This window comes from Podarcis pityusensis, assembly GCF_964106645.2.
Source record: "Podarcis pityusensis genome assembly, chromosome: 10".
Lineage (NCBI taxonomy): Eukaryota > Metazoa > Chordata > Lepidosauria > Squamata > Lacertidae > Podarcis > Podarcis pityusensis.
The window spans coordinates 12,568,412-12,581,746 of record NC_138035.1 but is presented as its reverse complement, the minus strand read 5'-3'; the positions used below and the strand labels follow the sequence as shown (position 1 = coordinate 12,581,746).

Genomic DNA, 13,335 nt, shown 5'->3' with positions numbered 1-13,335 from the left:
TGCCAAATGGCAGCTTAAACCTACAACGGAATGTCTATTCGCCAGGGGGTTGGACTAGATGGCCCTCGTAGTCCCTTCCCACGCTACAATTCTAGGATTCTGTGACCTCATTGCTTGACTGTAGCTTCCTCTTACAACAATTCACTTGTCCCAGCACGCAAGGAGGAGAAACACACACAAGGGAAATTGTATTTACAGTCATACCTCGGGTTACAGAGGTTGTGTTTTTTTGGGTTATGGACTGCCGAAACTTGGAAGTACCGGAACGGGTTACTTCCGGGTTTCGGCGGTCGTGCATGCGCAGACGCGCCGCTGCGGGTTGCAAACGTGCATCCCGCACGGATCATGTCCACTGTACTCTGGAATAAGGCAGAGGCTTTTAAACTGCAGCCACCAATCTGGAGGCCAGAAATCTCCACGTACAGTGGTACCTCGGGTTACATACGCTTCAGGTTACAGACGCTTCAGGTTACAGACTCCGCTAACCCAGAAATAGTACCTTGGGTTAAGAACTTTACCACAGGATGAGAACAGAAATTGTGCGGTGGCAGCAGGAGGCCCCATTAGCTAAAGTGGTGCTTCAGGTTAAGAACAGTTTCAGGTTAAGAACGGACCTCCGGAACAAATTAAGTACTTAACCCAAGGTACCACTGTAGTTGCAACTGGACCCGCACCAGAAGCAAAATGCACCTGGCTCCTGGCTAATTTCGAACACTGCTTCTCAACACCAGCTGCCGAAGACTGTAAGAAGGGAGAATGGCGCTGTGCACAGGTCCTGGACTGGGGAATTCCCATGGGCATCTGCCTGGCCACTGAGAGAACAGGATACTGGACTCAATAGGCTCCTCTTACGTTTTTAAGTCTATTGGAACTTAGAAGTTAGTGCCTGAACTGCACCTTGACCCTAAATAAGATGCTGGTGTTGCAGGGATGAAGAACAGGCAGAAACGAAACATAAATATATTACAATATTTATATTACAATAAATATTGTAATATAAAAAATTAGAAATTACTTGAAAGAAACAAATAGGCCTAGGATTAAATTAAGATATAATCAAATAAATGGGATTTAGAATGTTAAGAAAAGTGAATAAGATGGACTATAATTGGAAATTGTTTTAGTTTAATAATGATATTGGAAAGCTGTTACTTTTAATTACAAGGAAACTCAGAAGGGAGGGATTTGAGGAAGTCAACCAAGATGTTTAAAAGGTTGGATTTGTGAAGAATTAAGTTTGTTGTTATTGTTTATCTGTTTATTGTGTCCCCCCCCTTTCTTTCTTCCTTTTTCTTTTTCTGTTTTTGTGTATCATTTTGCTTTGTGGTTTGTGTTATCACTGTGAAAAATCTAATAAAAAAATTATTTTTAAAAAAGAAAGAAACGAAACATGCCATTATCCACCCTACTTTTCAGAACACGGTTAACAATTACATTGCCTGCTTTAACCTTCGCAGGGGGGAAATCGTGGCTGAACAAGAGCCAGCTTTTGACGGAATATGGATACAAGGCATTCTAGGAAGCTGGCGGTCTTAAGGCAGCTTAACGGTACCCAAGAAGCCAAAGGAAGCCTGAGCGACCTCAAACCACCTGCCTTGCCATTCTGTTTCGTTTGAGAGAGGAGCAGCCGTTTTGCGAATGTTTTCGTACTGCCACTCCAGGAGCTGGGTTCCCCAGGCGAGGAACAACCGCAAACAGATCAAAACTTGCAGAGCTGATAAAACAAGCAACACAAAAATCCCCTGAAACAGGAACAACCTTATCGGAGCAGCAGCGCACACAAGTTCAGCCGCAGTCGTGCAATTAGAGCGTGCCACAAAAAAATGTCTTCGTGGAGATACAAACCACATCCTAGAAATCACAGCAAAATGCAGTGAAGAACGCCAAGAGAAATGATTTTGTTTTATTTTTTCAAGGCCAGGGGAAGTTTTTAAAAAGGCTTCATATGGTGCTAGAAAGACAATAGATTAAATATCAGGGGGGCTTATTGGGAGGGGGGTGTTCCACAGCCAGTGGATGGGTGGTGGCTATTATTGAAAAGATTTCTGAACTCCTTTTCATAGAATCATAGAATTGCATAGTTGGAAGGGATGCTAAGAGTTATCTAGTCTAACCCCCTGCAGTGCAGTAGGGGCAGATAAAGGTAAAGGGACCCCTGACCATTAGGTCCAGTCACGGACAACTCTGGGATTGCGGCGCTCATCTCGCTTTACTGGTCAAGGGAGCCAGCGTACAGCTTCCAGGTCATGTGGCCAGCATGACTAAGCCACTTCTGGCGAACCAGAGCAGCGCACGGAAACGCCGTTTACCTTCCCACCGGAGCGGTACCTATTTATCTACTTGCACAAGTGTGCTTTCGAACTGCTAGGTTGGCAGGAGCTGGGACCGAGCAACGGGAGCTCACCCCGTCGCAGGGATTCGAACCGCCAACCTTCTAATCAGCAAGCCCAAGATACTCCTGCTGAATTTACAAGACCTATGTTTATGCAAATCAGGAATGGAGGAACTGTGGCCCTCCAGATTTTGCTCGACTCCAACTCCCATCAGCAACAACCAGCATGGTGAACGGCCAGCATGATAGGAGTTGCAGTCCAACAACAACTGGAAGGCCACTGTAGCTGTGCTTGCATATAGGAAAATCCCCCCCCCCCATGGTATCTGATACAGTTGCTAGAATAGTATTGCTGCTAGGTGGAAGTCACAAACTATACCAACAAAGGAGGAATGGATTTGTAAATTAAATGAATATTTAATTTTGGCAAAAATTAACTGCTATAATAAGAAATCAGTCGAATCAAAAATTTTAAAAAGGAGTGGAAATGTTTTGATGAATATACGGCAAAATATTGCTCAAAGAAAGATATGCTGATATGCCTAGATTAAAATGCGAAGTACTGGATGGAAGAAAACTTAGTAAGGAAAGATAATACGAATATATAGATGACTTGAGAAGACTGTAGAAGGCAAAGATTATTGTAAATTGTATAATGTGGAGGAAATCGAATGGGGGTGGAGGGAAGTGGGAAGAGGGAGGAAAGAATAATATGATGGATTGAGGAAATATAAATGTATGGGGGGATGGGGAGGAAATGGTGTTGGCTTTGGTACATTTGTATTGTAATGTAACATGTGAAAACCAACAAATAAATAAATAAATAAGAAAGTAAAAAAAAAAACTGGAAGGCCACAGGTTGCTCATCCTGACTAGGAAAAACACAAACAGCTTACCATTTCATAGACTGACAGAGTTGGAAGGGACCCTGAGGGTCGTCTAGCTCAACCCCCCTGCAATGAAGGAACATTTTGCCCAACGTAGGACTCGAACCCACAACCCTGAGATTAAGAGTCTCATGCTCTACCAACTGAGCTATGGAGGTCTTAAATTAGGGATGGGTAATATCAGGCCCAGGGCCCAAATCCAGACCTCTCTAAGCACTTTGGAGTCTCTGCACCATCCTCACCTGTCTGAAAGGTGTCTTTGAACTCTCACAAGTCTTCCTTGCTTGCTTGGGTAGAGGGAGGGGGGAGTGGGAGTGTGCAGAATTCACATTTGTCGCTCTGGCAGCGCCTGAAAGGCAGACAGAAAATAACCCGGAGGGGGCCACCACCAGAAAGAACCTGCTACCATATTTTACCTTCAACGAGATGGCGGAACCCGGAGCAGGGTCTCTATTGAAGACCTTGCCGGACCACATTTGTAAACCTATGTATTGCAGATCTCATACAGGTTACCTCAAATGTTGCAGTTTACAAGACACAGCCGAGTTTAAACGCCAGTTGCACTTGAAAACAAGCAGACTCTTTTGATACGCACTTTGGTGACAGCCTCAAGGTGGATCAGCTGCTCACATAGCATACTGGACACAGAAATATGCAAGACACCAGAAGACACCCAAGCAAACTATTCAAGGGAAGGGCTGTAAGTCAGCTGTAGAGCATCTACTTCGTGCGCAAAGGTCTCTCTCTCTCCGCTGCCCCCCCCCCCACAATCCTTTCACCTGCCTTCTTTCCCACCTGATATGCAGGGCAGCTGGGTCCTGCTTCCTTCAGCTGGCAGAAAATGGAGCCAAGAGAGAAAAAGTACAGGCAGCAGGGCAGGATGAGATAGGAAGAAGATAGCAACAAGAAAGGAATGCCATAGGTGCCTCATCTCTGAATTTACAAGCAATTTTAAAATAAGTGCCAAAGTCTCCAAACTGCAGCCTGGCAACCTTATCCCGAAGCAAGCAATGCCTGGGTGTGACTGCACCATAAGTAACAGACACCTGCGTGAGATAAACTCTCCAAACAAACTGATTTAAACCTTCTCATGTGGCTGCCTTTAGTGCTGTGCACACTGAATTACGACGATGTCTATTTTTAAAATTGAGGAACTATTCGAATCAGTTTAAATCAAAACATGGTTTTAAAAGGGGGTGGGGAGAGTTGGGAATGCGCTGAGATAATAGTTTTTACCAACACAAAAATGCTGGCAGGGGAGCAAACTTCTAAGCAGTACAGAATTCCTCGTCTGGCAGGAGACTTGTTAGGAAATGGAAAGCCAGCAACCCTGTCCGCATCAGGGATTTGTGGCCCCAACCTTGTTGCAGTTTTATTGGGAAGGCTGGGAAATAATTCCTAGCACAATCCCTTGCCCCCACCAAAAACCCCCCACAAAACTTTACCTCAACTCTCAGCACTTGGAATATTCCTAGTTCTGCTCAGCAGACTGCATCTCTTTTGGTTCCTTACGCTTCTGCATCCATTCCATCAGTTAAAATAAAATAAAAAATTCTGAATTGCTGGGGGGGTTAAAAAGGAGAGAGGGGGAGACAATAGGTAAAGATTTTCCATACTTCACTCCTCCCCGAGCTTAAATGGGAGCAAGAAACCACAATGCTTGGTTTAGCATTACATCTGAACAGAGGATCCTGGTTTGTGTCACTCAAACAAACTCTGATAAGCCAAGAATAAACCTTGGCTTCACATTGTGGTTTGTTTGGAGCATAAAACAATTATCGGTCCCCTGAGCGGACACAAAACTGCTAAGTCAGGGGTTGCAATCTGTTACTCACACCAGAGAGGAGCCACCTGAACATTCATAGGAAACTATTAACGGTGGTTTACTGTGATGTGTAAACACAGGCAGTTTTGACTGTTCACCAGAGATGCAATCCTATCCTACTCTCTCTCTCTCTCTCTCTCTCTCTCTCTCTCTCTCTCTCTCTAGCAGAAGGAAATAGACCTGCACAGGATTGTGCCAAATTTATTTATTTTTTAAAAATTGGCACTAACCCAAAATACTCCCCACCACCACCACCACCACCCAAAACATTAGCCTACAGAATAGAAACAAACAGCGCACTGCAAATGGCCATCAGGATAAAGTGAAATCTTTGACAAACAGCAGCATTTAAAATGGCAATGTTTTATATTTAAAAATAAAAGAGAGAGCATTGGGGTGGGGAGAAGATTAAAAGGGCAAGACACAGGTTTCAGCAAAACAAACTCAGATAAGAAAGTGAGCCATGTCACCTTAGGGAGGGGACAGAGAAGATTTAGAGCTTCAGATCAGATTTAGTGACAAACCTACTCTGAAGTAGGCTGCCTCTGTAAAGCTGTAGGGACCCAAGGGTTAGATCTATATATAGCTGGTGCTCTACGTTATCTTATATCCAAGCTCATTTAGAGGCAAAATGCCAAATGTAGGAAGCATTGCAGGGTATGGTGTTAAACCAGGGGCAAGGAAGCTGTGGCCCTCCAGATGGAAATGTAAAGCTGGAAGGGACCCTGGGGGTCATCTAGTCCAACCCCCTGCTGGACTCCAATTCCCATCAGCCTTCGCTAGCATGGTCAAGGATGATTTGAATCCAGCAATGTCTGGAAAGCCACAGGTTCCCCACTGGTGCCCTAAACCTTTCACACTGTGTCCTATGAAGCAAGAGCAATTGCCACTCGGGGAAAAAACAGATAAGAAGAAGGGATAAATAAGGGCAAATGTCTTCCTTCAATCCCAGGCAACTTGCTAACATCATTACAGTTGTCACTTTAGCAACACTCACCTCCTGAAAGCATCCTTAAATCAAAACTACCTGCTTATGAAGTGAGGCTCCCAGCTTTTAGGAAGTAAGAGTTCCTTGGCCATTCCCCTTGAAAATACCCCCAATCCTGGCCATTTGTAGCCCATTTGTCTCAGCGGGGCTCCAAAAGGAAAAACTCACCTGAGGGAGCAGTTTTGGAGGGGTGTTTTTTGCAGGAGCGGCCTCGCAGGCACGGAAAGGGTTAAGCACCCCTTCTGCCTACAGATGCTCTCCTATACGTCCCCTGCCCCCAATTTTCCATTATCTCAGGTTTGGAAACACATGTCTGCTAAGGTTAAGAGGTATCTTCTGCAACCCCTGCTGCTCATTCGAGGGTGAGCGCTAGACCTTTTCCGGGATTCCAGGAGTTAAGCATTTCTCTCTCCAAAGCTGTGGTCTGTGAAATTCCAAGAGAGGGGTTGGGCCCAGAGGGTAAACAGGGCTGGACGGCAGGGCTCTGCCCAAAAGAGCCACCAGCAGCATGAAAAGAGCCTTAAATGATAGGCGGAGGTGGCAAACAAGGATAACTGTTTGCCAGCTGGGGGTGGGGGCTACTGGAAATTTAGCCTTGCAAAGGCTTCCTTTGTCCAAAATCTCCCTAACGTACCAAGGGCCGATGCAGACACCTCGCGGAGTTAAATATTAAATCAGCGGCTGAATGACAAACAAACCGGGGCTTGTTTTGCCAAAAGTACGAGTGAGCACCCACAACAGAGGATTGTAACCACTGTCTGAGCAACCTTGGCAGCGCAGATTTGGGAATTCAAGAGGGAAAAGAGAAAGTCTAGTCTGAAAAGGACAGGGTGCGATCTTCTAAGCCAGGCCAACAAAGCAATGAGAAAGCACGCGAGCTTGCTGCATTTCATCAAACTTTTCACCAGGAAAGGGAACTTCCATTCTGTATCAGGAGTTTCCACGAAACTCAAAACGTTCCCAGCCCAAGGGACACATTTCCTGGTGCCACATGCCATTGACCGGCAAGGCAAGAACCAAGGATAGATATAGCCAGGAGCTAAACTGCAAAGAGCAACTTGACGCGAATCTCAGTTTGCACAGCAAGACCAAATCCCAGCCATGCAAAAGCCAATGATTTCTACACGCAAACCCCTCTCTTCGCATGGGCGAGCAAGAGGCATTATCCTGGCTCGAGAGCACATTCTGGCAAGGCAATGGAGGAGGAGGGCAAGGGGCAGGGCTTCGAGGCAGCTCTGGGGGGCCACACAGAGAGGTCTGGAGGGCCACATCTGCGCCATGGGCCGAAGGTTCCCTCGCAGCTGCTCTACACCAATTCCCACAGGCTCAGGAGTAAATCTCGCGTTACCTCCTTGCATCTCCAGGCTTCATTTTCTTGGAATAACATTGGGGGGGGGGGCAGGAGAAGGACTCTTTATGAAAGCGAACTCAACACAGAGCTGGTGCAGAATAATTCCTAGGTGGAAACTCAGGTCAAAATGTCAGAACACAAGAAGTGGTCTAAGTGATACCAAGTCAGGCCATGAATCTATCTAGCTCCATAGTGTAGACAATAGGCTAGAAGCATCTCTCCAGGGTTTCAGATACAGGTCCTCTCCCAGCCCTACCAGGAGATGTTGGGGATTGAACTTGAGACCTTTGGCATGCAAGGCAGATTCTCTACCATTTAGCTACAAGGCCCTGCAGACATAAGCGTGGGGCTCAAGTCTATTTATTTATCCATCCAGCTGAAAGCAGCTGTCCTTGGTTTTGGGTCTGGGAAATGCCTCTGCCTACCACCCAAACTCTATTAAAGCTGGTGATGATGCTAGGAATTAAAACTGGGAACCTTCTTCACCTAGCAGAAGCTGTAGCAGCTGAGATGTTCTCCAGGGTAATCCCCAATGGAAGCCTCACTTCAGCCAGTAACTGACAACCTGGCCTTCAAGACTAGCTTTCCGTTGCTCAGCCTGCCCACCCATCTCATTTGCATTATGTGGTTTGTTTGTTTTTGTTTTTAGTTACTTACAGGAATGTAACAAATCTGCATTATGGTGTGACCATTTCTAAGAACGCATATAAACTACCAACTCAAAATAAATTTCACAACAGCAAACAGTAAAATGGTTAAAACATCAAACAAATGCGGACACACAATCAAATTCATTTTCTAAAGGCACCTGGCAAAACATCAGTTGCTGGGCCTGCCTTATAAGAATATTGTATGGGCCACAGATACATTTGAACCACTCTGAGAGCAGCAAAATTCTAACTATTGGTGAACGAAACAGAATAATGTATGTGCTGAATTTTGCCCTGTTACCCGTAAGGTGTCAAGCAATCCAAACAAGGTCAACTGGCCAAAGCTGGCAAGGATGTCCCCCCCAATTGCAAAAAAAAGGTGAGGCAAAGCAAAAGGCTGATCTACGCAGCAAGACCAGAGCATGTTGTACAGTAGGAATATTATTGCAAAGCCTCCCCAGTTATTCTCTCACATTCAGCAAAGATGATTTACTGTAGAATTTCAAGGTTGCCATTTGAGCCACAAGTGAAATCAACTGAGGGTATAAAGAAATAATTGTTTTTAAGAGCACAGCACCAGGGTGGAAATGCAGTTTCCTTGTCTGCCTAAATGGCCCCCTGTGGCAAGGAAAGATAAGATGGGGAGGGAGGGGGGGGAGAAAGAGGCAAATAAATTCAGGGTTCAACAGCATCCATTTTCAGACCTCGTTTGCACAACAATGGCACATCTCAGTACTACAATTCACAAACTCAAGTGTCCTCATGATCATCATCATTACATTTAATACAACACCCTCAATGTGCATAGAGCTTTGCAAGGTCTTAAGAGGGTAGGTACCCGCCCCAAGGAACATACAATCAAAAGTTTGATACAGGGAAGGGAACAGAGGCAACTGCACCAGGGAGCATCCAGTGAGATTTGACTGTATGACCCCTTCCCTTGGAAACAGCAGTGTGATTCTTTGGATGCTGGCCACACTGGGCACTCGGCAAATTTGATCCTACAAACTGGCATAATTCCACCAAAGTTGTTGCCCTAATCCCAAAGTCATTTATTCAGAAGAAAATTCCACCAGATTCACTGGGCCTTATTCCCAAGCAGACATGACCAGGACTGCAAACCCTACCCTACACACACACTTGGGAGTAAGCCCCACTGACCTCATGCTTACTTCTGAGTCAACATGCATAGAATCAAACTCAGAAATGACCCAGCGCAAGGAATACAGAAACCTGAACTCACTTAAACCTACCTATTCAGGTACATTTAATCCAAAGGGGGCTGGAATTATTACGTATTTCAATATTTCAGCATGCTGGGAGGATGCTATTGTTTTTTTCCCCTTCACCTTTTAAAGAAAGGTGGCTTGTTAAAGACCAATAGGTTTATCCTGCCACAAGCCTTCTGAGGACAGAATTTCATCCTATACATCTTCAGTTGGCGGATTATGTATAAAGACACAGGCAGATGCTCACCCACTGAACTGGGAAGACTAAATAAACAGTGGAGCCCAAAGTACCGAATACAAATGCGTGTTGGACTGCCAAATTTGCAGCCCGAGACAGACAAGAAATTAGTAGAAAAAATCGTTCGGGAGCTAAATAAACATAGATGGGGAGTTAAAAACAGCGCCGAGCAACGCAGGGAAGAAGTTTTGCTAAAATAGTTTCCAAACGTACCCAACCTCCAGTCTAACCCGCTTGCGGACCCGTCTCCACGTTCCTGAAGCTGTGACCCACTCCCTCGGAATCCGAAAGCCGCTTAAGCCCCCAACAGGGCGAGCTAACGTGGGAAAGCCTGGAGCGCGCGTTCCTGCTGCCGTGCGCCCTCCGGCTTAAGCCACTCGCGGATGGATCGCTCGCCAGGAGGAAAAGGAGCGCGGGGAGATCAGGCGTCGGGATTCGGCGAGGCTCCTCGGAAGCAAGCAGCTCCAAAGCGGCGCGCGTCGTTTCCAAGCCCGCGCCAAACCTCTCCGCGCCACGGCGAATACGCGCCGGACCTGGAGAGCCACGGATCCAAACTTTGGTGAAATAAAGATGCCCAAAGCCAAGCGCTTAGCACTTACCCGCTCGGTTGCTCGATCGCTCTCGCCGCGCAGCCGGGACGGGGCGTCCGCGGGACTCCGCCAAGGGAGGTGCGCTCGCTCGCGTCGCGGGGCGCCCCGCCCGGGTGGGTGGGGACAGGTGCGCGCAGCAAACAGGCGGCGAGGCAACAATGCGGGGCGGGCGGGCGCTGCGCTGACTCAGCCCGCCCCGCAGGCGCTGACATCACGCCCGCCCGGCGCGTAAAGGCGCACGCGCGCCCAGCCGCTGCCAACCCCTGTCGAGGGTTCGAGTTCTGCTGGACCCGTATAGGAATCCGAGAGTTGGAAGGGACCGTTGACTGGCGTAGCCAGGGGACAGGGAGGCAGTTGGGACAGGGAGGCAGTTGTCCCCCTGAATCAAGTAAATAAATAAAAATACTAAACTAAAAGTAGAAACTGTAGAACGCAATTATTCTGAGCACTTGGGGTCCAAAGAAAGTAATTTAAAACAACTGCTGTTGAGACATTTCATTCCGAATCTACTAGTGTTTCTCAACCTTGGGTCCCCAGATGTTGTTGGACTACAACTCCCATCATCCCTGAGCTCTGGCCTTGCTAGCTAGGGGTGATGGGAGTTGTAGTTCAACAACATCTGGAGACCCAAGGTTGAGAGAGGCTGTGAGCCAGACAGAGGATGATGACAGGTGGGTGTCCTGCCTCTCCCCAAAATAAATCCTGGCTGCACCTATGGAAGAGACTCCCCAAGGTCATTTAGTCCATCAGGATGGGTGGGCTTGAATCACCAACTTTCTGCTTAACAGCCAGACGCACTCACTGTGCCACAGGAGCTCTCCCCTCTCTTATTATGCAGTTATAATAACAATAACAAAAATTTTATTATTTATACGCCGCCCATCTGGCCGGGTTTCCCCAGTTATTCGACGCCTGGGCTTTTAGTTTGATTTATTTCTGTGCCGATTCTGCGCCCAGTTACATTTATTTAATTTCAAATGAATCCCAAAGCAGCTTACAAACAGTATTCTATTTTATTTTTGTTTATTTGTTTGTTGTGCCTATAGCCCACCTTTCGATCCATGGAGCTCAAGGTGGCTTTTGCATAGTTCTCCCACTCCTCATCTAATCAACACAACAACCCTGTGAGATAGGGCAGTTGGGAGAGGCAGCGACTGAGTCAAGTAGGGAGTCAAACCCAGGGCTATCAGGTCCTGGCCCAACACTCTAAGCACTGCACCTCCACTGGCTAACGACAACATAGTAGAGCGGTGTCTCCAAAAATGTTTACACTTCACTTGGGAAGATAGGCGAACTAATGCCAGTGTACTGGAAGAAGCAAAGATCACTAGTGTCAAAGCAATGATTCTTCAACTTCGTTGGACTGGTCATGTGCGGATGCCTGATGATCGTCTTCCAAAGCAACTACTCTATTCCGAACTTAAAAATGGAAAGCATAATGCTGGTGGTCAACAAAAGGGGTTTAAATTCTCTCTCAAGGCAAATCCGAAGAAGTGTGCTTGCACACGAAAGCTCATACCAAGAACTAACTTAGTTGGTCTTAAAGGTGCTACTGGAAGGATTTTTTTTATTTTGACTAAAAAAATGTAGTATAAACACTGACAAACTGGGAAACACTGGCCTGTGAGCGCTCCAGTTGGAGAACAGTCTTTACCAAAAGTGTCATGGACTTTGAAGACACTCAAACTCAGGACAAAAGGGAGAAACGTGCTAAGAGGAAGGCATGTTTGGCAAATCCACACCATGATCAACTCCTGTCCGGAAACCTATGACCCCACTGTGGAAGGACGTGTGGATCCAGAATTGGCTACCACAGTCACTTATGGACTCACTGTTAAGACTGTGTTCATGGAAGACAATCTTACTCAGCTATGAGTGATTGCCAAATAAGTAGTAGAGCATCACAGATGCAGCATAAATTGCATAAAATTATCAGCGAAACAATTACCATCTGTAAAGCACTATTAACAAAGCAGCAACTGAAAAATAAGCTAAACATCAGAATCTCAGCGAAAGACGTGTTTTGTGATGAACACATCAATATGGCATTTATAATCTGTAAATCAATATTAAGAGAATAGCAACTAAAATAAACAAATTAAGCACTGTTAAGTTCATACACACAATCTCCACGCCCCCCTGACTCAAATTCTTTCTTTCTATTCGGTTCATTGAAATACACATAAAAGACACATGGCATCTGTTCATCGACTTGTTTAACGCAGGGCATTCCAGTTATTAGGCTTAGTTTCTTGTTTTAATGTATGAAGTTAACATTAGCTACTTGACAAAATGATTTAATTTGTGAAGTTTAATGTGTGGCTGATCGACTTAATTAATTGGTGGCCGTTTTTGTCCCATTGTTCCTCCAGCTGACTGAGGGGACCCATTTCCTGCCTCGGCCTTCACCCTCCTCTCATTCTGAGCCAGTTCTGAGTTGCTGGCATGTTTCGTATGTGTGCCTGAGCATGTGTGTGCATGCAATCAGATGCTGAGCACATGTACACCCCAGTGCATCCAGCGAGGGCAGAGGATTGGAGACACTCATGAACCGAGAATGCACCAGCCTCCTGAACCCTCAGTGACACATGTTTCATTTAACATAATGAAAGACACGAGGGCTCGGTTCACCAGTGTGCTCTCAATCTTGGTTCTGCCACCGTGAGTCACCGCAGTGCCATTTGTGGGCAGGTGTCGCTGTCACATGCTGGTTATTCAACAGCCTTACAGAAACCTGATGCTGAGTCAACTCTCATGGGAAGGAGCGATGATGTACACCTAGCTTGTAGGTAATTGGAGGTAACACGCCAGCAAGCGCCAATTCTTTGGTTGATGCTGCTTACGAATAAAAGCCAACGCTAACTTGCAACCCTCCATGATGCTCTTCCAAAGTGAGCAGCTTTTGATGCTCAGAGAGAAGAAACGAATGGAAAACCCCAAATTTTGCAGAATAGTAAGCCCCATCACAACGGCTCCATAAAACGTAAAAATGGTTCCACAAAATCAGGTGAAAACCCAAAATGTGTTCTAAGCATGTGATTTCAACACGCATGGTGATCAAATCAGTGTGGGGAAGGTTGAGAAGCCTTTAATGAAATCCACGAGCCTGGTCACTGATCCCTGGCAATCTTAGAAAATGCATGCCCAAAATTCCTTCTAAAAACAGGAGGAATACAGGAAGCTGCCTTATGTAGAATCAGTGGATTGGTATTGCCATAAGAACATAAGAAGAGGCTGGTGGATCA

The 13,335-nt window shown here is 46.1% G+C and overlaps 1 protein-coding gene across 2 annotated transcripts in view; it reads right to left on the bottom strand.

Annotated features, from left to right (window-relative positions):
* The window catches only part of PROSER2 (proline and serine rich 2), a 33,560-nt gene extending 23,323 nt beyond the window's left edge, over window positions 1–10,237 (bottom strand). Inside the window, exon 1 of one of the 2 annotated variants that reach the window (XM_081023095.1) lies at window positions 10,100–10,237. The gene's annotated coding sequence lies outside the window, so the exon portion shown is untranslated. Of the gene's footprint in view, window positions 1–4,664; window positions 4,796–10,099 lie in introns of those variants that run through there. The other variant, XM_081023096.1, reaches the window with a different exon arrangement.
* Window positions 10,238–13,335: the final 3,098 nt, after the last annotated feature.